This window comes from Marmota marmota, unplaced genomic scaffold (genome assembly GCF_001458135.2).
Source record: "Marmota marmota marmota unplaced genomic scaffold, marMar, whole genome shotgun sequence".
Classification (NCBI taxonomy): Eukaryota; Metazoa; Chordata; class Mammalia; order Rodentia; family Sciuridae; genus Marmota; species Marmota marmota.
This window is the reverse complement of record NW_026006460.1, coordinates 126,036-147,615: the sequence shown is the minus strand read 5'-3', so window position 1 is coordinate 147,615 and position 21,580 is coordinate 126,036. Positions and strand designations below refer to the sequence as shown.

At 48.8% G+C, this 21,580-nt stretch overlaps 1 pseudogene; it reads right to left on the bottom strand.

The window, feature by feature from the left end:
• Positions 1-3,284: 3,284 nt before the first annotated feature.
• On the bottom strand, positions 3,285-16,233 carry LOC107133534 (annotated as a pseudogene).
• Between the last annotated feature and the right edge of the window lie 5,347 nt (positions 16,234-21,580).

The following is a 21,580-nucleotide window of genomic DNA, read 5'->3' as shown; positions in this document are numbered from 1 at the left end:
GCAAAACGTGCACGGCGGGGTCCTGGCTCCGCCCACGCCCCGCCCACACCTCGCCCCGGAGCGTTGCCACGCCCCCGTTCCTGCACCACCCACCCCTCCATGGCCACTTCCCCTGCCACTCCTGCACAGCCCACTCCCCGCCTCTGGGGCGTGCCACACTCGCCCAGTTTCTTTGCCACCTGCTCCCCATCAGGATAGGAGCAGAGCCTGGTGAGGTGCCCGTGGGGGAGCCTTCTGGGAAGGCGACGTCTGTGGTAGATGTTCAATGGCATAGGGGAGAGGGACGCTTGGAACCTCAAAAGGAGCTTGGTGCCGGTGGGGTGTGTCTGTCATCCCAGTGCCTCAGGAGGCTGAGGCAGGAGGCTCGCCAGGTGGAGGCCAGCCTCAGCAACTCAGCGAGGCCCTCTCTCTAAAGGGCTGGGATGGTTGGCGGGGAGGCACCCCTGGGTTCAGTCCCTGGGACCACAACCCAGGAAGGCACAGAAAGGGTTCTCAGTGGAAGTTGCCCCCCAGTGCCCACCCTTGGCCTCTGGTCCCTGACCAAAAGCTCCCCAGGCCTCCTCTCCGGAGACCCCCAAACCAGATCAAGGTGTCTGACATTGACTTTGAGACTTATCAAGTGCAAGGCTGAAGAATCGCCATTGAGCCAGAGACCTGCCATAAGGCATTCCCTATCATCCCATCAACCTCTGCGCTGTCCATGCCACTTCCAGTGTCCTGCGTTTTGGAACTGCACACGCAATTCCTTGGTCCCTGAAGACTTCAGGATGCATGCTGTCACCCAGTGTTCAGCACATTCTTTTTAATTTGTAGGGACTGGAGATTTAGCCAGGGGTGGCCGATCACAGAGCCACATCCCAGCCCTTTTTTTTGAGACAGGGTTTTGCTAAGTTGCTGAAGCTGGCCTTGAACTTGCAATCCTCCTTCCTCAGCCTCCCAAGTTACTGGGATTAAAGGTGTGCACCATGGGGCTGGGGTTATGAAGGCTCTTGACCAAGTCCTTGTAGGCACAATTCTTTTCAGAATTGAGCAGAGAGGGCATGTGTCAGGGTTTTTAGCCCCCCGTTTTCTCCTGACCTGTGGGAGAAATGGGGAAAACATGCCCTGACTAGGACAAGCCAAGAGAGGCAAATGTCGACTGGCTGCCCACACCCAGCCCTCCCTCACTGGAGGACAATCAGACACTCCAGGGAGACCAGTCAAAGCAGGATCTTATTTATTGAGGAAGTACACACAGCTAATATACTGCACAGGAGCCAATCAGGATAAAGGTCACAGGGGTGGAGTGAGTTCACATGTCCACCCATCCCATGGTCTGTAAGAGAAGGCACAAGCTGTCCATGAGGGCGAAAGAGTCCTGGACCTTCCTGGAGGTGGTCTGTTTTTCCGTCACCACCCACAGCATTGCCTCCTGGCTGATTGCCAGGTGCCATTCCAGCCACATGTGCGGCCCCAAGACGGGAAGCGGGCAGCAAGTCATGCCCTACAGGCATTCACCTGTTCTGGCCTCATGGAAACTGCTAGACCTTTCCTGATTCTGGTCTATTTGCTTCTCATCCAGGCTGTAATGCTTCTAGAAAGGACAGATGGGTGATGTGGCCCCAGAAGTTTTGGGGCAAGGAGTGAGGTGGGTGCTGGCATAGTTAGGGCACCCCTGGGAGCCTCCAAGGAGATGCATTGGTGGGTGTGGTGGGTGCTGAAGCTCAGGCGGGTGTTTGACGGCCCTCGGACGACAGCCTTTCGATGGTGCTACATGCTCAGGCACCAGCCCTCATCAGGAAGCTGTGCGCTTCACTTGGCCACCCACCTGGAAGCTGAAACTGGAGGCTCATGGGTATTATGCTTGTGAAGATCAGGCCAGGCTAGAGTGCAGGTGGGGGTCAGCAGTGGAGGGAGCAGTGGGAAGGAAACCCAGGGGTTAGGAGCCAGGGGTGGCAGCTGATGCCTCCAGGACCCCTCATTTCTGACCTCAAGCAGGTCCCTGCAGGCAGCGGCCTGGGGTAGGCAGAGCCTGGAGCTTGGCCTCCCAGCTCCCTCCTGGCCTCCTACTGCCCTGGGCCTTACTTTTTTCACCTGTGAAATGGAAACCAGCTTCTTCCTCGGGGGCTCCATGGTTGAGCAGGGACCACATGGAGGAAGTGTTGAGCAGAGTCTGCCCCAGGGGGGAAGAGCCACCTGGCCAGCGAAGTCGGTGGCAGACACTAGGGGTGTTTGAAGGCAGGGCGTGAGCCCCAGTCCACCCCCCACCCCACCCCCCACACACAGGTTACCTGACAATGGGCTCCAACTGCTCTGCTGTGAGGCATATTTGCAGTGGCCCCAGGCACAGCCCCAAGTCCCCAGGGCAAAGAGAAAAGGCCCAGCGCTTCCCAAGTCAGGAGGTTCCTGACTTGGGGTTTTGGTTCTTCCTTGTATCATAGACTGAACCCCAGGACTGTGGGACCACGGAGGCCCACCTCTGCCCTTTTTATATTTAGACACAGGGTCTCATGAGTTGCTGAGGGCCTCACTAAATTGTGAGGCTGGACTCCAACTCATGATCCTCCTGCCTCAGCCTCCCGAGTCATTTGGAAACAGGCGTGAGCACAAGAGGATGCTCCCAGCAGGAGGAAGGCCAGACTGCACTGCAGCGTGTCTCTGGGGATGAGCTTGAGCGGAAACAAGACCATGAACCAGCAGTTTGTAAAAAGTTGCCTTTATTTATCATTTAACCATCGTATCTCAGTTATGCCATTTTGGTGTCCACAGTGACTGTCCCCTGGAAGCTGGGTCAGCCCCTTCCCACCCACCCACTGTGATCACTGCCCATGAGCTGGGAGCCCAGGCCACATGGGGCCAGCAGGACCACAAACTCCTCTGAAGTCTGGCGCTCTCCAGCCACAGCCTGGGAGCCAGGGACTGGGCCTGCCTGCTAGAGGCCATGAAGTCCCCAGCAGTGGCCTGGGAGGCCCTTCCCTCTAACAGGAGCAGGATAGGTATGGCGGTGGCCCCCATGGGCTGGGAGGTGGCTGGTGGTGGGGCTGCCCTGCTGGGGACTGGGTCTAGACAAGGCCACATGGGAGAAGGTGCTAGTACCTGGTTGGGGCCAGAGCCCCTCTGGTTCTTGTCCCAGGTCTCTAGGTACAGTGTGCCACCTCTACTGAGCCATGACAGGGCCCGTGCAGAATTGGGGCACCCTCCTGAGGGAGCCTGCAGCTGAGTCTGAGAGGGGCATCTGAGAACTCTGGAAAGGTCACCAGCTTCATGGACTATGTCACCGGTCACCTCAGACAACATTGTCTTTCTGTCTCAGACACCAGAGTATCTTCCCAGGGACCCTGAGCCCCTGACCCTGAGCTCAGGCCCTGAGCCTGAACCTCCCTTCCTGGCCTCCGAGTGTGGTGGAGGCTGAATGTGGTGGAGGCCGACAGAGCTGGTGGCGTCTCGCTGTCCCCTTACTAGCATTTGGTCCCTAAGTGCAGTCAGAGCATTCTAGAAACACAGGGAGAGACAAAAGACATCCCTTCCCAGGGGCTCAGGGGCAGCTGTACAGTGAGGATGCACCAAGGCTGACTGGAATCTGGAAAATTGGACTTGGCAGGGTGGTCCCCTGAGGGCACCAAGCTCTGCCAGGCAAGGTGGAGGTGGCAACCCCAGGCCTCCCCCGGATGAGGACACAGCTGCCTGGCCACAAGTTGGCCCCGAGGTGACAGGGATGGCAGTCCTGGCTGTGTCCCAGCACGAGGCCCATCTGGACACTTGGTGGGAGAGCAGCTGCTTACGGCTGGGCAAGGAGCTGTTTTATCCTGAGCCCAGGGGACCCAATGCCCCCCACTGGAACAGTCTGCACCAAGAGAGTGCCACTGCTAGTGATGCTGAGGACATGCTGGTGACGCTGTCCATTTCCCCAGAGGAGGTGAGAGTCGACTCCTGACAACCCTAAGGCCACACACAGAGATTTTGTGCTTCCAACCCAGTCAAAAAGCCACCTTTGTGGGGACCAGGGACACCACAGTGGTTGCACACATCACTGAGGGGGGGAGGGAAGGCCAAAACCAAAGTCAGACAGAAAATGGGGACAGCGCACCCCATCCCTGTCAAGGCTGCAGCTGCCAATGCTAGAAGGAGGAGAGGAGCCCCGCTGCGGGTGGCCACCCCATGGTGGAGAGGAGGGGCAGACGTCAGCCAGACGACAAGGTCCCCACGCGACACAGCACTGCTGCCCCCGGCCACCACTGCCTTCCAAGGCACTGCCCAGCGTCCTCCCTGGTCCTCAGATAGGCGTGGCTCTCAGAAGAGCAGGGTGCCCATGCTGCCCACCTCGCTTGGCTCCTTGACGAAAATCTCGAAGGACTGGGAGATGTTGATGACTGCCAACAGGATCCCCGTCCCCAAGCCAATGGTGCCCAGGAAAGCAGCCAGGACCGAGAGGCCCCAAGACACAGGCCCCCAGAGGCCGCTGCCATGGGGATGTATCTGGGGGAGGGCAGGTGGTCAGGCCCAGGCCACCACAGAGCCCCCAAGTTGGCCACCAGGCTTGCCCACAACTGAGACCAGAACATCAGGAGGCCCCACCACCTCCCTGAAGTATCCTCTGCTAACACCCCTGTGTGCCCCACTAATGCTATGGGACCTAGTCCCTGTTAGGGGACTTTGACTAGTCCAAACTGAAAGGCTGCTGAACACAGTGGTCCATACCTGTTACCCCAGTAACTCGGGAGGCTGAGCAGGAAGATCACAAGGTGGAGGCCAGCCTCAGCTGCTTTGCAAGGCCCTAAGCAGCTCAGAAGATCCTGTCTCTAAATAAAATATAAAAAGGTCTGGGGTCGTGGCTTAGGGGTCAAGTGACCCTGGGTCTGGTCCTCAGTAAGGGGGCTGGAGGGCTGGGTATGAGACTCAAATGCTGAAGATGTCTCTCGAAATGGCCACTGTCCCTACCAAGGACTCGAAAGCAACCAAGAATTTGCAACTGTGGCTTTTCCTGTGGTTGCTTCTTTCAGGAAAGGTCACCAATTGAGAACCCACAGGACAACCTGGGCTGTCACCTGACTTTGTAGACACAGCCCTTCTCACTGTGGCTGCTGCCGGGTGGCACAGGAAGAGCTGAGAAAATGTCAGAGGTCACCAGGAAGGCCAGGGGCAGCCCTCAATCCAGGAGGAGGTGCAGCTGCAGCGGGCGCACCTCCTGCCCCAGGCACTTGCACCCTGGGGCCTCTCCCACCCTCCCTCCTCTCCACCCCAAGGTGACGGCCACCCTGGCCCAGCTGGTCTCTGGCCTACTCTTTGCTGTGGCCTTGTCTGCTGGAACTGACCTCCCTGCTTCCAACACCACCAGCCCTCTTCGGCTCTGCTGGCCTCTCAGCCACATCAACCATCTGTCTTTTTTCGGTCTTGGGGATTTAACCCAGGGGTGCTCCAACCCTGAGCCCTGTCCCCAGCCCTTTTTTTGTATTACATTTAGAGACAGGGTCTCACTGAGTTACTCAGGACCTCACTAAATTCCTGAGGTTGGCCTCCACCTTGCCATCCTTGTGCCTTGGACTCCAGGCGTGCCTCAGAGAGCCCGGCGCTTCAGCTCAGGTCCATCTGGAGCCCCACTCTGTGCTCTGAGCCTGGGCACTGCTCCTGGGTGCCTAGGGCAGCATCCCACTAGCATGAGCAGAGGTGAGGGTCCCCTGCTGCCAGCACCATCCCTACAGAGCCCCATGCTTGGTCGCCAGGCTGCGTGCACCTGGCTCCCTGCTGAGGGCACCAGGCATCTTATTGCATGTCCCCAGCATCCAGCACTTAGCAGGTTCATAAATATCCAATGACACAGGGACCTTGCCTACCCTGTGATCTGAGAATGAGACACATGGACACTGGAGACCACAAGGCCCACTGGTGCTCGAGGCCTGGGAGCTGCACCTGCTGACTGGGGGTGGGTACTGCACTTGCTGGTTGAGCTCATGTACCATGGATGTCTCCCGGTGGCCCCGCATCACCATCTGCTGCTCCTTCAGCTGCTTGGCCACCTGCATGGTGCCCACAGCAGAGGATATGTTCAGAGGTGGGCTCAGAGGAAATGGTCTCAAGCTGCTGGACACGTAAAGGGCTATTTCTGCAGCTCTATGTCTTTACACAGACTTTAAAAATGCCCTAAGGCCTGGGGTGCGCCCCTGTCATTCCAGCAGCTTGGGAGGCTGAGGCAGGAGGATCACAATTTGGAGGCCAGCCTCAGCCACTTAGCAAGGCCCTGAGCAGCTCAGCAAGACCCTGTCTCCAGATGAAATCTAACAAGGGCTCAGGGGTTAAGTGTCCCTGGACCAACAAGGTGCCGTAAGAAGACCAGACACTGTGTGATTTTCCACTCTGACTTCAGGTTCTCAGACCTGCTGTTGATGGCTGAGCTCCATCCATCTGTCCTTAATGCTCTGAACTGTCTCACCAAGGTGGGTGGCCCATCTGCATGTCACAAACCACCACTGTGACAAAGCAACAAACCGAGTGACACTTTAAGAATGTCCATTCATACTTACATGCTTGGCAGATGAGCCCAAGACCTCGACCCAGATCTTAGAGAAGAAGGCGCAGGATCCCAGCATGAACACGAGGTACACTACCACATGGACAGGGTCCTCCAACACGTAACCAAAGGACTCCAGCAGAGACAAGTAGTAACACAGGCCACAAACTGCATAGGCACAGGTGGGGCCTCCAGAAGACGTGTCCTTGGAAGAAGGAACAGAAGGTCTGGGATGCTGTGTCTACTGAACCTGAGCTTCAAGATGAACCCAGAGCAGATCAAAGACTGTGATTGCAGCTGGGCACAATGACACACGCCTGTGACCCCACAGCTCAGGAGGCTGAGGCAGGAGGATGGCAAGTTGGAGGCCAGCCTCGGACACTTAGAAAGGCCCTAAGCAGCTCAGTGAGACCCTGACTCTAAATAGGGGTGGAACAGGGCTCAGGAGTCAAGGGCCCCTTGGTTTAGTCCCTGTTACAAAAAACATCCTGCACAGAATTTGGGAAAGGACACAGGGCAGGAGATCTGTGGGTGAGACACTTGGTCAGTAGCAAGACGCACAGATGCTGAGCAGCAACACCCACTCTGTGGCCAGGAGAGGATCCTTGGGAACATCTGACTGACAGACCAGGTGCCTGACAGACTGACGAGCAGGTGCCCGCAGAAGCGGGCCTACAGCATCTGGGAGATGATGTAGGGGTGGGGACCAGGGCAGACTGCAGGATGATCGGGACATTGGAGGTGAAGAAGAGCTTGATGGGGTAGGTGTGGTACTGGCCCTGGTAGTGCGCAGTTTTGATGGGCAGGTCCACCCGGAAGCCCTGAGGACACAGAACAGGGCGCTATTCACTGCCTCGCTGTCCGCTATGGTCCAGAGACGTGAGAGGTGGCACCAGCTCTGGGGACCCCACTTCTGACACTGCTGGAGAGCACCTGCCCCTTCCCTCACAACCACTGTGATTGGGGCACACACAGAAAAAAGACCAGAAAAACTGGTTTCAAAATGTACTAAAGTCCACTCTATGGCCATTCATATCTAAACAGAAAAAAAAGAAAAAAAAACAATTATACTGAAGCCAGAGACAGTGGCGCAGGCCTGTCATCACCAGCAGCTCTGGAGGCTGAGGCAGGAGGACTGCAAATTGGAGGCCAGCCTCAGCAACTCAGCAAGACTCCATCTCTAAATAAAATATAAAAAGGGCTGGGGATGGGGCTCAGGGGTTCAGTGCCCCTGGGTTCCATCCCTGGTACCAAAAAAATAAAGAAAAAGAATTGCAGACTTCATGTGCTCACGCTGAACACACTTGGAAATGGATGACCACAGCAAAGACAAAGATGGAGGCAATGAGGTTCATGAGGTCAGGGAGATTCTGGCGGGGGAAAGCCTCTCTAATTGCTCGGACTTTGTGCACGTGGCACAGAGATAAAATAGTGCAATGATGGCACCCTCCAATTCCATGCCTGTTGGCAGAGGAGGACACAAATGTGAAGGGAATAACAAGGGGCTGGACTCCGCTGGGTCTTAGGCCTCCTCCTGGCCAATGCAGAGGCAGGAGAACAGAATCAGCCAGGAGACTCACGGCACCACAATCACGAGGTCACTGTCTGGATTTTTTTTGGCACCAGAGATGGAACCCACTGGCCCTCGGCCACTGAACTCCAATCCCAGCCTATTTGTATTTCATTCACAGACAGCATCTTGCTGAGTTGCTGAGGCCTTGCTGTTGCTGAGGCTGGCCTCCAAATTGAGATCCTCCTGCCTCAGCCTCATCAACAGGCAGAAAGGGGCCTGGCCTGAGGAACAGGCAAAAGACCAGCCAGGGACACTGCAGCACAGGGCAACAAGGTCTGAGCACTTCAGAAATGGTGTGAGACTGAGTTTAGAACAAAAGGACAGTGGGAAACACTGTCACCATGACCCCTGATGCCAGGTCGGTGCTTCCCTAGACATGGCATCTGTGGGCAGAGTGGCTAATGGCTGGGGACTAAGACATCCCAGTCTCTCCCTGGGACAGCATTTTCCTGTCACCCCAGATTTGGGACAGCAGGACTCGCATCACCTTCTGGATGGCCACTCAGATGGGCCATCTGTCCTGTAGACCACATGGACAGGATGTCTGTGACAGAAACGCTGTCCTAGCTTTCCCTGCCCCCTGGCATCCCCGTGGTGATCTTCTGACAGCCCCTCTCCCTGATGCATCTGGCTGTGTGGGACAACAGCTGATGTCCCTGTGGTCGAGAATCTGGAGACATTAAAGCTTGAGCATTTTGTAAAAGAGGAAGTTCAGCAAACCCAGGGGGAGAAAGCAGGGACTTTTCCTGGCTGCTCTTGCCACCAGTGACCTCTCTGAACTTCCCTAACTTGCTCCACTGAGCCACATGCCGACCCTCAAACACACCAGCTCATCTCTGCCCCAGAGCCATTGCACCTGCCAGGTTCTCTAGACGGACCCGTAACACTCTTCCTCAGTCGCCCCATCTTCCTTCTCTGCTCTATTCTGACCCGGGACCCTGGGATGACACTGACGCTCACATGTCTTATGTTATCTCCCTTTGTATTCTTAGCACCCACAGAAGCTCCTGGTGCTTAACAGCACCTGCCTGACAAGTGTCTGGAATGAAAGGTGGGTCATAGCAAAGTCAGGGTGAGGGCCTTAGGAGCCTTCTGAATGTTTAACATGGTCATTTCTTGCAAATCACTACCCGCTGATCTCTGGGAACTGGGTTGTTTCACGTGCTAGTGTTGCCTGGGGGTGAGAGTCGTGTGGCGTCTGTACTGTTCACCTCTCTCCCATCCTGGACTGTCCCCCACCTCAGTGAAGAAGGACCAACTGTGCTCTCCACCCTAGGGGCCCTTCCACACCCCACTTTCCAGGTCTCAAGCTGAGCCGTGGTGGCACTCCTGGTAAAAGGTGGCCCTTCCAGCTGCAAACTGCCTGTGCCTGCTCCACCCTCTTCTTGCCCATCCTGGGGGTGTCCCCAGGGCTCCACCATTTTGGCTCCTTACAGCACCACTCAAATCCCCCCAGGTAGGCCCTCTGCCCCAGGCAGTTCCCAGAGGTAGCCAAGGGCAGCCACCTCCATGTCTTGGTTGTCTGTGGCCTTCATCTCTCACTGAGTCCTAAGGTCCTCGCTCTGATGTCACACTGGCTGGCTCAGGCTGGATGGCTGTGCCACTTCCCCAGCCATTTTCTCAGCCTGTCTCTCAGGAATAGCAAATCATTCCTTCCAAAGCTGTCCCCTCACTCACTATCCTGCTCCAGAGCAAAGTGATCCTTTGGCTGGATGCCACAGCCCAAGCCTTCGCTGACTGGTCCCCTGTGGCCAACACTGCTCCCGCTCCTTTCGAATGCAGCCCCCGCAAAGCCACCACCCCGACTCCTACCCAGCTTTCACCCCCACATCCACGGCTGGGGCCCATCTGCTTTGCACCCCCAGATCCTCAATTCACCTTAGATTTTCTGAAATTCTAGGAAGAGTCTGGTGTCCCTTTGCCTACTCTTCTGTAAGTGTCCCCGACCCTCCTTCCCATGGTTTAGTCTTTCCCATGGGAACCCTCAGGCTCCCTGCAGAGACCCGTCTGCAGTTTTCTCAATTTGATGACGTGGTACTGGAGGCCAAGAATAAGCTCTACAGTCAATTCCAAGAAAACACACAAATGCACACAAATATTTTCCATGAGAGAGACTTCCCAGCAAATAACAGATTCAGGGTTCAGAGGCCAAAAGAGAAAGAAAAGAAAAAATAAGTCAATTTCTCTCTCCTAAGAAGTCTCACATGTTTTGCAATTTTTATTTTATTAAGATTTGTAAGCCAGGTGTCATGGTGCATGCCTGTAATCCCAGTGGCTCTGGAGGCTAAAGCAGGAGGATTGCAAACTGGAGGCTAACCTCAGCCAAATTGGGGCTCTAAGCAACTCAGTGAGACCCTGTCTCTGAATAAAATACAAAAGAAGGTTGGGGATGGGGCTCAGGGGTTAACTGTCCCTGAGTTCAATCCCTAGTGCCTTTCACCCGAAATTGGCAGTACTGCGGATTGAACCCAGGAACACTCATTCTACCCCAGCCCTTTTTGAGACAGGCTCTCACTTATTTGCCAAGGCTGTTCTTGAACTTGTAATCATCGAACTAACTGCTCCTTGCCTGAACAAGTGGTTTGGTGTAGCAATTTCCTTTTTAAAATCTTATTCTCTAAGAACAACTGCTACAATATGTGCAGATGATTGCCCGAGAATATTCACTTCGATGCTACCTGTGACTGAGAAAGGACTGAAATGTCCACCAGAAGACAACTGGCTAAAATCAACACTTCTTTATCTTTGCAGTGCAGGATCCTGCTAAGAAATATGAGGCAGAATTACTCTGTGGCATGTTAACTGTCTTTGAAATATTTTTATAAGAGGTGTTATTATTATTATTATTATTATTATTATCATTATTATTATTATTTGGAACTAGGGATTTAACCCAGGACCACTTAACCTCTGAGCCCTTTTCCCAGCCTTTTTTAATTTTATTTAGAGACAGTGTCTCACTGAGTTTCTTAGGACCTCACTAAGTTGCTGAGGCTGGCCTCCAACTTGTGATCCTTTTGCCTCTGCCTCCTGAGCTGCTGGGATGACAGGCTTGAGCCTCTGCACTCAGCTATATTTTTAAAACTTTGCACACTGAAAATTCAGAAGAAATGTTTCTGAAACAGACATTTTCCCCCAGAGGAATACTCTGCATGCATGAAAACTTCCTGCAGAAGTGCCCCACAGGAGACAGGGCCCTTACCTTGGTTGGTGTTAATGGTGCTGGGGTTGAAGGCTTTTCCCAGGATGGTTTCACAGATGTTGCTTAAAATGGAGAGGGAGAAGTCAAAGCCCAGGCCGTGCCCTTTCTAAAGAAGGTCATCCAAAAGGAGGATGATCAAGCCCACCACAAAGAACTGCAGAATTAAAATAAATTAATTAAAAAAATGGACTCTGCGTTACTGGCCCCAGGGCCCTGGTTCCTTCCATCTTCAATGACTGGGCTGTCTGCTATGAAGGCCAAAAAAGAGACCCTTCTCAATCTGCCTCACGGGAATTCAGAAGCCAAAGCCAGGGTCTTTCGATTCTTTATTTTTTTTAAATCTGTTTTTTAGTTGGAGATGGACACAACGTCTTTATTTTATTTTTATGGGGTGCTGAGGATGGAGACCAAGGCCTTGTGCATGACAGGTGAGCCTCTACCACTTAGCCCCAGCCAAAACCCCTACATTTTTTGTTTTTATTTCTTAATTGTTTGGGGTTTGCAGGTGGACAGCATGCCTTTATTGATTTCAATATTTCTCATTGTAGATGGGCTCAGTGTCTTTATTTGATTGATTTCTTTTTGGGCGGTGCCCAGCCTCCAACTCGAGGCTTCACCCTGCTCAGGCCAGTGTTTAACCCTGAGCCCAGCCCTGAGCCTGGCCTGGCCCCATCTCTGGCTGAGTACTGCTGATGAGGAAGAGGGATGGTGCGGTCACTCAGGAAGCTGGGTGCAATTGGGGGTTCACCTGAGTGGTGAATAGCAGGCAGATCGCAGCATCCATCTTTGAGGGATCCCTGTCCATGCCCGTCATCACATCCACGATGGACTGGCCGATGGTAACAATCATGCCGAACACTAGGATCCCAAGAAAACCCTTAGCAGAGTGTGGCAGGAACACAGATGACAAATACTGACACTGCACCCGGGGACTTGGTAAGGATTGTCCAACTGTCACATGTCAAAGTGCAGGAGAACTCAGAGGCTTTCTAGTGAAAGCATCTTTGGTCTTTTTTGTACTTTAGGGATTGAACCCAGGGCCTTGCTGATGGTAGGCAAGTGCTCTACTAAACCTCTGCCTAGTCATCCTAAATTCTTTTCTGTAAAAAATGATCTTGAATTCTTAAGATGGAAAAACATTTTAAAAAATTATCAAGGGTAAGGAGAAAACTTCTGGGTCTGCAGCTCAGTGGTAGAGACACTGAGTTCCATTTCCAGGTCTGCAAAAAAATAATATTAAAAACAAAAAGAAAAAGAGAAAAAAACACCTGATTTGGGCTTTAGAAAAATAATGCAATTTTTTTTGTTTGTTTTGCTTTTGGTACCGGGGATTGAACTCAGGGGTACTCAACCACTGAGCCTCATCCCCAGCACTATTTTGTGTTTTATTTAGAGACAGGGTCTCACTTACATGCTTAGGGCCTCGCTGTTGCTGAGGCTGGCTTTGAACTCACAATCCTCCTGCCTCAGCCTCCCAAGCTACTGGGATTAGAGGCATGCACAACTGCACTAAGCCAAGTATATTTTAAAATGTCTAAAATAAAAATTAAAAAAAGAAAACCACTTATTAGTGCTTTAGAAAAATGATGCATTAATTTAAGGCATTGAATAATAAATGCATTACTTATTATTTAATAATGCATTACTTAATTCATTAATGATTAATACATTAATACATAAATATATTCTACAATCTTGATTTGTGTCTGAAACTCACAAATTTAAGTTAGATGGATTTCTCACTCAATTATTTAACCTTCTAACTTAAGATCTCTAAGGCATGCTGTATGGAAGATGGCAGAGTAGAAAATTGTAATTATTGTTTTCTAAATAATACATTCCAGTTAACAGAGGCTAGGCTTGGCTGACTCTGAGGCTGGTCCCCATTATTGGGACTGCCTATCATTTGATATGGCCATTACTCTTAACCTAGTTTAACACCACATAGAAACTGAGACTGCAGAACTATTATCTAAATTTCTTCCACATCACAAAACAAATCAACAGCAGAGCTAGACTGAGAGGATCACCTTTCTGCTCATTAAATTTTTTTAAGTGCAGAAAAAAATAGCACTTGCTAAATAACTACCATGCGCTAGGCACTGTGAGAGTATTATTCAGTTTAATCTTTTTTTTTAGTACTGAGGACTGAGCAAAGGTGCTTCACCCCTGAGCACCTTCCCCAACCATTTTTTAATTTATTTACAGACAGGGTCTCACTGAGTTGCTTAGGGCCTCACTAAGTTGCTGAGGCTGGCCTCCAACTGGCGATTCTCCTGCCTCAGCCTCCAGAGTTGCTGCAATTACAGGCATACTCCACAGCACCTGGCTTTGATTAAATTCTTATAACAGCTCTGAAGTAGATGTCACCTCCTTCACAAGGTACGGAAATCATGGCTGGTGAAGCGGTGACCTCCATGCCCTGATCCTTCAATTCCATCCTCTGGGGCATTCCTGCACTCTCCTTCCCTGTATGGCCTTCCCCCATACCCAGCACCTCCCAGAAGTGCTCTCTCATTACCAGGCCATGGAGCACCTACAGGGTTGGCAGGCCAAGCACACAGGCCAAACTGGGCTGTTTTGATGCCCCTAATTTTAGAGCCAATTCAAATTCTCAACTAGACACCAGAACTGTACCCATGATCTTTCTTACATTTCTCAGCTCCGTTGAAGAGGGCTTGGTCTTTTGGGGTGTCACCCACTTCAATCATCTTGGCACTAGCCAAGAGTGCATGATGAGGCCCAAGGTGACAATTGCAGAGATACCCAGCTACATGAGTGTGCCTAAGGAAAGGGGCAGCCACAAAGCCCCTGTGAGCCCAGGAAAGCAAGACATCATTTAATAAAATGAACCTACAGAATTGCATGTGACCCCTTCTCCACATTGGATGGGCTTCAGGTTGCTGGCAGCAATTATAGAATAACACCCCAAAACCAAAGATTAGAACACAACTGAGTCCCTCTGTTGAGCCCGTCAGACTCCGTGACACCAAGGGAGGCCAAGGACAGCTGGGGGCACAGCTCCATGGGGAAGCACTTGCCTAGCATTCAAATGCTCTGGGATCAGGCTCCAGCAGAACTCTCCCCCCAAAAAGAGAAGAAGCCAAACCATGCACCAAGCAGAGTCCTTTCTGTGGAAAAAGCCAATGCGAATATGTCCATAGGTGTCACGTCTGGGAATCCTCATATTATACAGCATCATGATCTTGCCTCTGCTTAACTGAGTTCAATGGAAAAGCTGTGCTCTTAACCATTGACATGAATAGTTTAGATCCTCAATGTGAGGCAAGAGGAAGGCAAGTTCAAAGCCAGCCTGAGCAAAAGTAAGGCACTGAGCCACTCTATGAGACACTTTCTCTCCATAAAAAAAAAAAAAAAAAAAANAAACAGGGTCTCATTGAGTTGCTTAGGACCTCACTAAGTTGCTGAGGTTGGCCTCCAAATAGTGATCCTTCTGCCTCAGCCTCCAAAGCTGCTGTAATTAGAGGCATACTCCACAGCATCTGGCTTTGATTGAATTCTTATGACAGCTCTGAAGTAGATGTCACCTCCTTCGTGAGGTACGGAAATCATGGCTGGTGAAGGGGTGACCTCCATGCACTGATCCTTCAAGTGCATCCTCTGGGGCATTCCTGCCCTCCCCTGCCCTGCCTGGCCTTCCCCCATACCCAGCACCTCCCAGAAGTGCTCTCTCACTAACAGGCCATGGAGCACCTACAGGGTCGGCAGGCAAAGCACACAGGCCAAACTGGGCTGTTTTAATGCCCCCAATTTTAGAGCCAATTCAAATTCTCAACTAGACACCAGAAATGTACCCATGATCTTTCTTAAACTTCTGGGCTCCCATTGAAGAGGGCTTGGTCTTTTGGGGTGTCACCCACTTCAATCATCTTGGTGCAAGCCAAAAGCTGCATGATGAGGCCCAAGGTGACCATTGCAGAGATACCCAGCTCCATGAGTGTGCCTAAGGAAATGGGCAGCCACAAAGCCCCTGTGACCTCAAGAAAGCAAGACATTATTTAATAAAATGAACCTACAGAATTGAATGTGACCCCTTCTCCACATTGGATGGGCTTCAGGTTGCTGGCAGCAATTATAGCATAACCCCCCAAAACCAAAGATAAGAACACAACTGAGTCCCTCTGTCGAGCCCACCAGACCCCATGTCATTCTGTTTGGAAAGTCACATACCCCTCAAGAGCCTGCTGCATTCCCACCCCCATGGACAGATCTATTTGGCTGGACAGAGGACAGAGAGGCCCGTCCTTCATCAGTTCATAAAACTGGAGAACATTCCAATCATTTCCTGAGTCTGCAGATGGGACTGGCACATTTGGATCTAGTTGGGAATCAACCTTCCCTTTCCATCATGTTCAGATGAGCTCTGATTCTGAGTGACTGGAACCTCTTTGGAACCCCATTTTTAAACCGTGTCCATCAAATGCACCATCAACATACACAAGAAAATCATTTCTAGACCCACAGGTGACTGGTTAGATTCGACCCTCCACTGTCACTCGTGGTTTTGATCCATATATTTCACCTGTAGATATGAAAAAGATGCAGCTGAGAAACCAATAGAGAGTTCTAGAGAGTGTTCTATGTGGACTCACCATCTCATTTCAGGGATTTCAAACACTCCAGTTTTTTTAAAGTTTTCAGAAATTCTCAAGCAGAGACTTACCTTGCTCTTCCAGGTTTTGTATTGCATTCAAACCCAACTCTAAAGAAGATGGTGTTGCCCAGGGTGAATGCACCATTGATCAGGCTATTTGACGTGGCACATGCAGACTTTCCAGGCCACAGAGCTCTCCATTCTCTGAGCTCCACAGAAAGGCTGTAATTCAACTAAATGGTGCTGGTCCAGCAGAGAAGAGGCAGAGTGAGTCTGAGCCTCCCTCTGTTGGAAGCCAGAATCCCTCACATCCAGTAGAAAGGATCCACAGAATCTGAGGCCATAATACCAAACAAAGGATCTGGAAACAAGTAGAAACCAAAGGAGTGGCACATGGTTCCCCCCTCTCCCCCTTGCCCCAACAACAGCACAGGAGACTAGATTGACCTGACAGCAGACTAAGAAGATGAAATGGGGGATGGCTCTCCACAGCACCTTTGCCTTCAACTGGATCTGCAGGAGAGGTAGAATCAGAGGACATGAAATTTCCCAGTAAGTCATTAAAAATAGAGTCCCAGAGACACTTTCTCTGATCACCAAGAAAGGCCAAGGTGGGCTGGGGACACAGCTCCATGGGGAAGCACTTGCCGAGCATGCATGATCTTCTGGGTTTAGTCTCCAACAGACAACCTCCCCCCAAAAAGAGAAGAAGCCAAACCATGCACCAAGCAGAGTCCTGAAAGGTGAGTCTCATGCTTTCTGTGGACAAAGCCAATGCGAAGATGTCCGTAGGTGTCACGTCTGGGAATGCTCATATTATACAGCATCATGATCTTCCCACTGCTTAAGTGAGTTCAATGGCAAAGCTGTACTCTTAACCATTGACATGAACAGTTTAGATCCTCAAGGAGGGGCAAGAGGAAGGCAAGTTCAAAGACAGCCTCAGCAAAAGTAAGGCAGTGAGCCACTCTATGGGACCCTGTCTCTCAATAAAAAACAAACTAGGTCTGGAGACATCTATCAGTGAGTGGTTGCTACTGAGTTCAATCCTAGGGATAAGTAAGTAAGTAAATAAATAAATAAATAAATTCTTTCTGTTGTTGATATTTTTAAAATAATATTTAATCTTTATTTTATTTACCTCTTCTCTGATGTTTAGTATTTTTTCTTCTACTAGTTTTGGGTCAGGCATGTTCTTGATTTTCTACCTCCTTGAAGTGGAAGTCTTGGTTGTTTTCTTTTTTGATGTAGGTATGTACTGATCTAATCTTCTTAAAATTGCCTCTGCTCTATGCTATAGGGTTTTTTATTTTGTGTTTCTATCATCATTTTTCTTAAGAATCTTTAAAAATTTCCGTTCTATTTATTCATTGACTCCTGGCTATTTGAGAGCTTGTTGTTACATTTGCAGACATGCAGGATGTTTCTGAAGTTCCGCCTGTTGTAGGTTTCTGGTTTTATTACATTGTGTTCAGAAAAAAAGTTATTTCAAATGATTTTTAGCTTCTAAAATTTGTTAAGGTTTGTTTTATGACTTAATCTGTTGTCTATTCTGGAGAATGTTGTTGGTACTGTTGTGAAGAATTTGTCTTCTTTTGGTTTTTGTTGGAAAGTTCAGTTAAGCCTATCTGCTCTTCAGTGTACTTTAAATCCTGTGTAAAGAAAGAAGAAGAGACAGAAGCAAGGTGCAGAGGCAGAATGACAGGATGGTAGAAAGTCTCCTTGTCCAAGCTGCCAGCTTTACTTATAGTAGTAGGTTACCTTATGGCACTGGCATCAGTAGTACACTATTGTTCATTGTGCCATTAGACTACAGATTTAGCAACATTATGCAGCTTCTTAGATAGTTACCTACTAAGGTTGCAATAGGAGATTTGTGTGGCTCTCAAGTAAGTCCATTGTTTAAAGTTTCTATTATGTGGACAGCTTTAGGTGCAGCAGAGCTTAGCAAAACACTGTGGTTGTCTAAAAAAGAGCCCCCCCCAAAAGCTAAGTGCCTAAGGTCAAGGTTGAGGCTGATAAGATTCTAGCAAAGAGCTTCCTCATGCAAGGCATTGCCACAACAGCTAGGTATTGCACATGTATTAGTTATCTTGCTGGTTTCTGAAAGAAACTGCAGAATATTCCAAACATAGGAAACAGGGTGCCTGTTACCTCCTGGGAGTTTGCTCACCAAAGGAATGCTGTCCTTATATTTCTATGGTCAAAACACTTACAATTCTGTGTCTATTTTTTGATGTTTTTGGATGAAAGATCCATCCATTTTTCAAACTCTGTTATTGGAAGTCCTCTATTAATATACATTGAAGTCTCTCTCTCCATTTAGATGAAGTAGTGTCTGTCTTATGTCTATGTGTTGTAGTATTATGTGATTTTATATTTATACTTATATTTTCTTGCTTAATTGAAACCATTTGTCATTATATAATGACTTTAGTCTATTTTTACTTTTGGTATTAAGGTCTATTTTTTGTGATTTAAGAAAAGCTACTTCTAGTTTTTATTTCCATTTTCTTGAGATATCTTTCTATTATTCTTCACTTTTATCCTATGTGTTTTTTTAGAGGTGAAATGAGATTCTTCTAGGCAAAATATAGATTTTTTTGTTCTATGTATTATAGAACTTTATATCTTTTTACTGGAGAATTTACCCCATTAAGGTGGTTCTTGACAGGTGAATATTTACTAGTGCCATTTTGGTTATTGTTCACTCCTTCTGCTGTGTGACCATTCTTCCTCTCTTACTGTCTTATATTTTTGTTATCTTGTAATACATAGATTTGTATCACAACTCTTTGAGAGTTGAAAATTAAATGAATATGTAAATCTAATTGATATAGCATGTGCAGAATCAAATAATTAAAATTTATGAAGAGGCTTAGGTTTTTTACCTGTGACAATGTCTACCTTCCTGACAAATACTATTTACTCTTTTATGTTTGCTTTTTTCTTTGCATAATATTATTATTATTATTATTATTATTATTATTATTATTATTATCATTTTACTAATCTTTATACATCTTAATACTATGCTTTAAAGAAATATGCATTTATTTAAAATATGTTATAAGTATATAACAATGGTTATTTAGGGATCAGAACACTAACCTATAAATCAGTTGAAATAAGAAAAATCTTATTTTAAAGCTTTATATATCAAAACAATAACATTAATATAAGAAGAAATGAACATTTTGGTTATTGGGGTAACTGGATATGATTGAACAGTTAAAAGAATTTTTCATAATTTGATTGAATTCCAACTGCATTAAAAACTAAAGTCAGCCAAGTGTGGTGGTTCACACCTGTAATCACAGCACTTCAGGTGGCGAAGGCAGGAGAATTTCTTGGTATTAAGGTGTAATTTTTATGACATAAGAATAGTTACTTCTGTTTAATTTTTGTTTCCATTTGCTTGAGATAACTTTCTCTTATTCTTCACTTTTGTCCTATGTGTTTCTTTTGGAAGTGAATTGAGATTCTTCTAGGCAAAATATAGATGGTTTTTATTCTATCAAAAATCAGTACCTTGTGGTGGTTGATGCTTTTGGAAGTGCAAGGATCTCACATTAGATTTCTTGGTTCCTCTTAAGTAGAAGGGAATGGGGGACTTGACATCTCTTGGAATCCTAGCATGCAGAGCAGGAGGTCACAGCTACAGGGTGTGATGATCACCCCCAACTCTCTGTCCAGCCAGCTGTCTCTGCACAGTGTTGACTTAGATGAGCCATTTGGAATGGGAGTCATACTGGGGGTGCTGGGATTTTGATTTCTCCTTATGTAGCTTAAAATTTTTATAATGAACACCAATCCTTAGAAATAAAAATATTAAAGACTATTGAGGGGAAATGTCCACTAGGTGTTCATCTAGCTGTTCCATCCAGTGGGACAGAGAACTGCAGGATGGGGACCCATGAAGGGACCCCTTGACAAGCATCTTCAGAGCCTCAGGAAGTGGTCCAAGCCCAGGCATTGGAGTCAATGGCTTGATTTTATATAAGTCTGTCTATATACATGTTTGTGTGTTTGTGATTTTTACAAAATCTTTTCATAAAATAAGGTATAGATGACCAAATCACACAAGATGTTCCTGAGAGACAGACTAAACCTTCCCTGTGTTCTTTGACTTTTCAGTTAACCCTTTAATAGAAGGAGAGGAGAAGCTAACACCAAATGGCGGTGAGGAGGGGCAGCTGCACTGGCTAGTTGCAGAGGTGCTGCATGGCCTGGTGAGGAACGGCCGGCAGCTGCCTCCTTCTTCTCAGCTCAGGTGTGAAGTGTAAGCCCACTGGGAGACACAGCCTGATTCATGCCTCATGAACCATGATGTGCTGGCTGTCTTAATCAGCATTGAGTTTTGGTTCCATGGCGAATGGCTAAATATTAACAAAAAGCAACTGGGTTCGTCAAATTGATTGACAGGGTGGCCCTCCCCTGTTTCATTAGTGATTGCTTCCATTTAGATCTGGGTGGTCCCTAGAGGCTAGGTGTTGATGGGGTTCCTAGTCTGGTGTTGATGAGGTGGGGAACCTTTGGGGACTTTGCAGAAGCTTCTAGATCATGGGCCTTGAGGGAGGCTGCAGGAAGCCAGCTCCCTCCTCTTCTTTGTTCAGGGAAAGAGTGAGTGGACATTTTCTCTACCCCACGCTCCCTGCCACAGGGTGCTAACTCACCACAAGCCCCCAAACCTGACCACAGTCTAAATCCTCAAAAACTATATGCTAACAAACCCCTTCTCTCTGCAAGTTGATGTCTCAAGTGTTTGCTCCAGTAATGGAATCCAGCGAACTGTCACCATGTTGTCTGGACTACAGCAGCAAAGAAAAATCCCAGAAGGGAGCTGGGGATGGATTCCAGATTTCCAAACATGGTCACATTTCCCAGCACACATTGCACCAGGGCAACAGCATGGGGAGGGCCTGTCCTCTGCAGAAAGCCTGGGATTTGCTTCCCCTCTTCCCTGTGGACAACAGAGCCTCCCTCTGCCCCAACCACAGTGCTCAGAAAAGGAGGGCTTTGAACTATGGGTCCTGGTGGCTCACCTCCTGAGGTCTAGGTCCAACAGCCAGACAAGGCAGGGAAACACTTGCCCCCACTGGCCAAAGGCACATGGCTTCCATGCAGAGAGCCATGTCCTCTGTCTTGTTCCCTTGGCTTCAGCTTATGTGTTCTGAACCTTTCCAATTTGCTTCTTTTTATAATATTTTCTCTTTTGGCAACACAACCATTTGTCGTCTGGTTTCATCTTTATTACTCACATTCCCTCAGGATGAGTATTCATTACAATATTTTAAATTAAGACCTGCACTGCCCTCCTAGCTGTGTGCATCAGGGCTACCCACACAACACGTGTAATTCTTATCACAGGATTTCAGGCAGTTTGTACATTATATTCTATTAAAAACTCAGTTCCACTCAAGGTTGTCACAACCCAGGGATCACAGCTTCCTTCCGGATGATGTCCTGAGATACATTCACACATTCCTGTTAGCAGCAAGTTTCCTCCACAGGCCTGTGTTTCACATCTCATTTGATATAAAAATGCAACAGAAGGCATAAAAAGAAGCAGTTATTTATTTACATTATGGAATGGATTCTAGAGGGATACTAGATAAGCATAAATCATCACACCATAGCCACAATCCCTGCCCTTCTTCAGCCCAGGGGAGGAGGGTGAGGCCAGGAGCAGTCAATCACACAGCT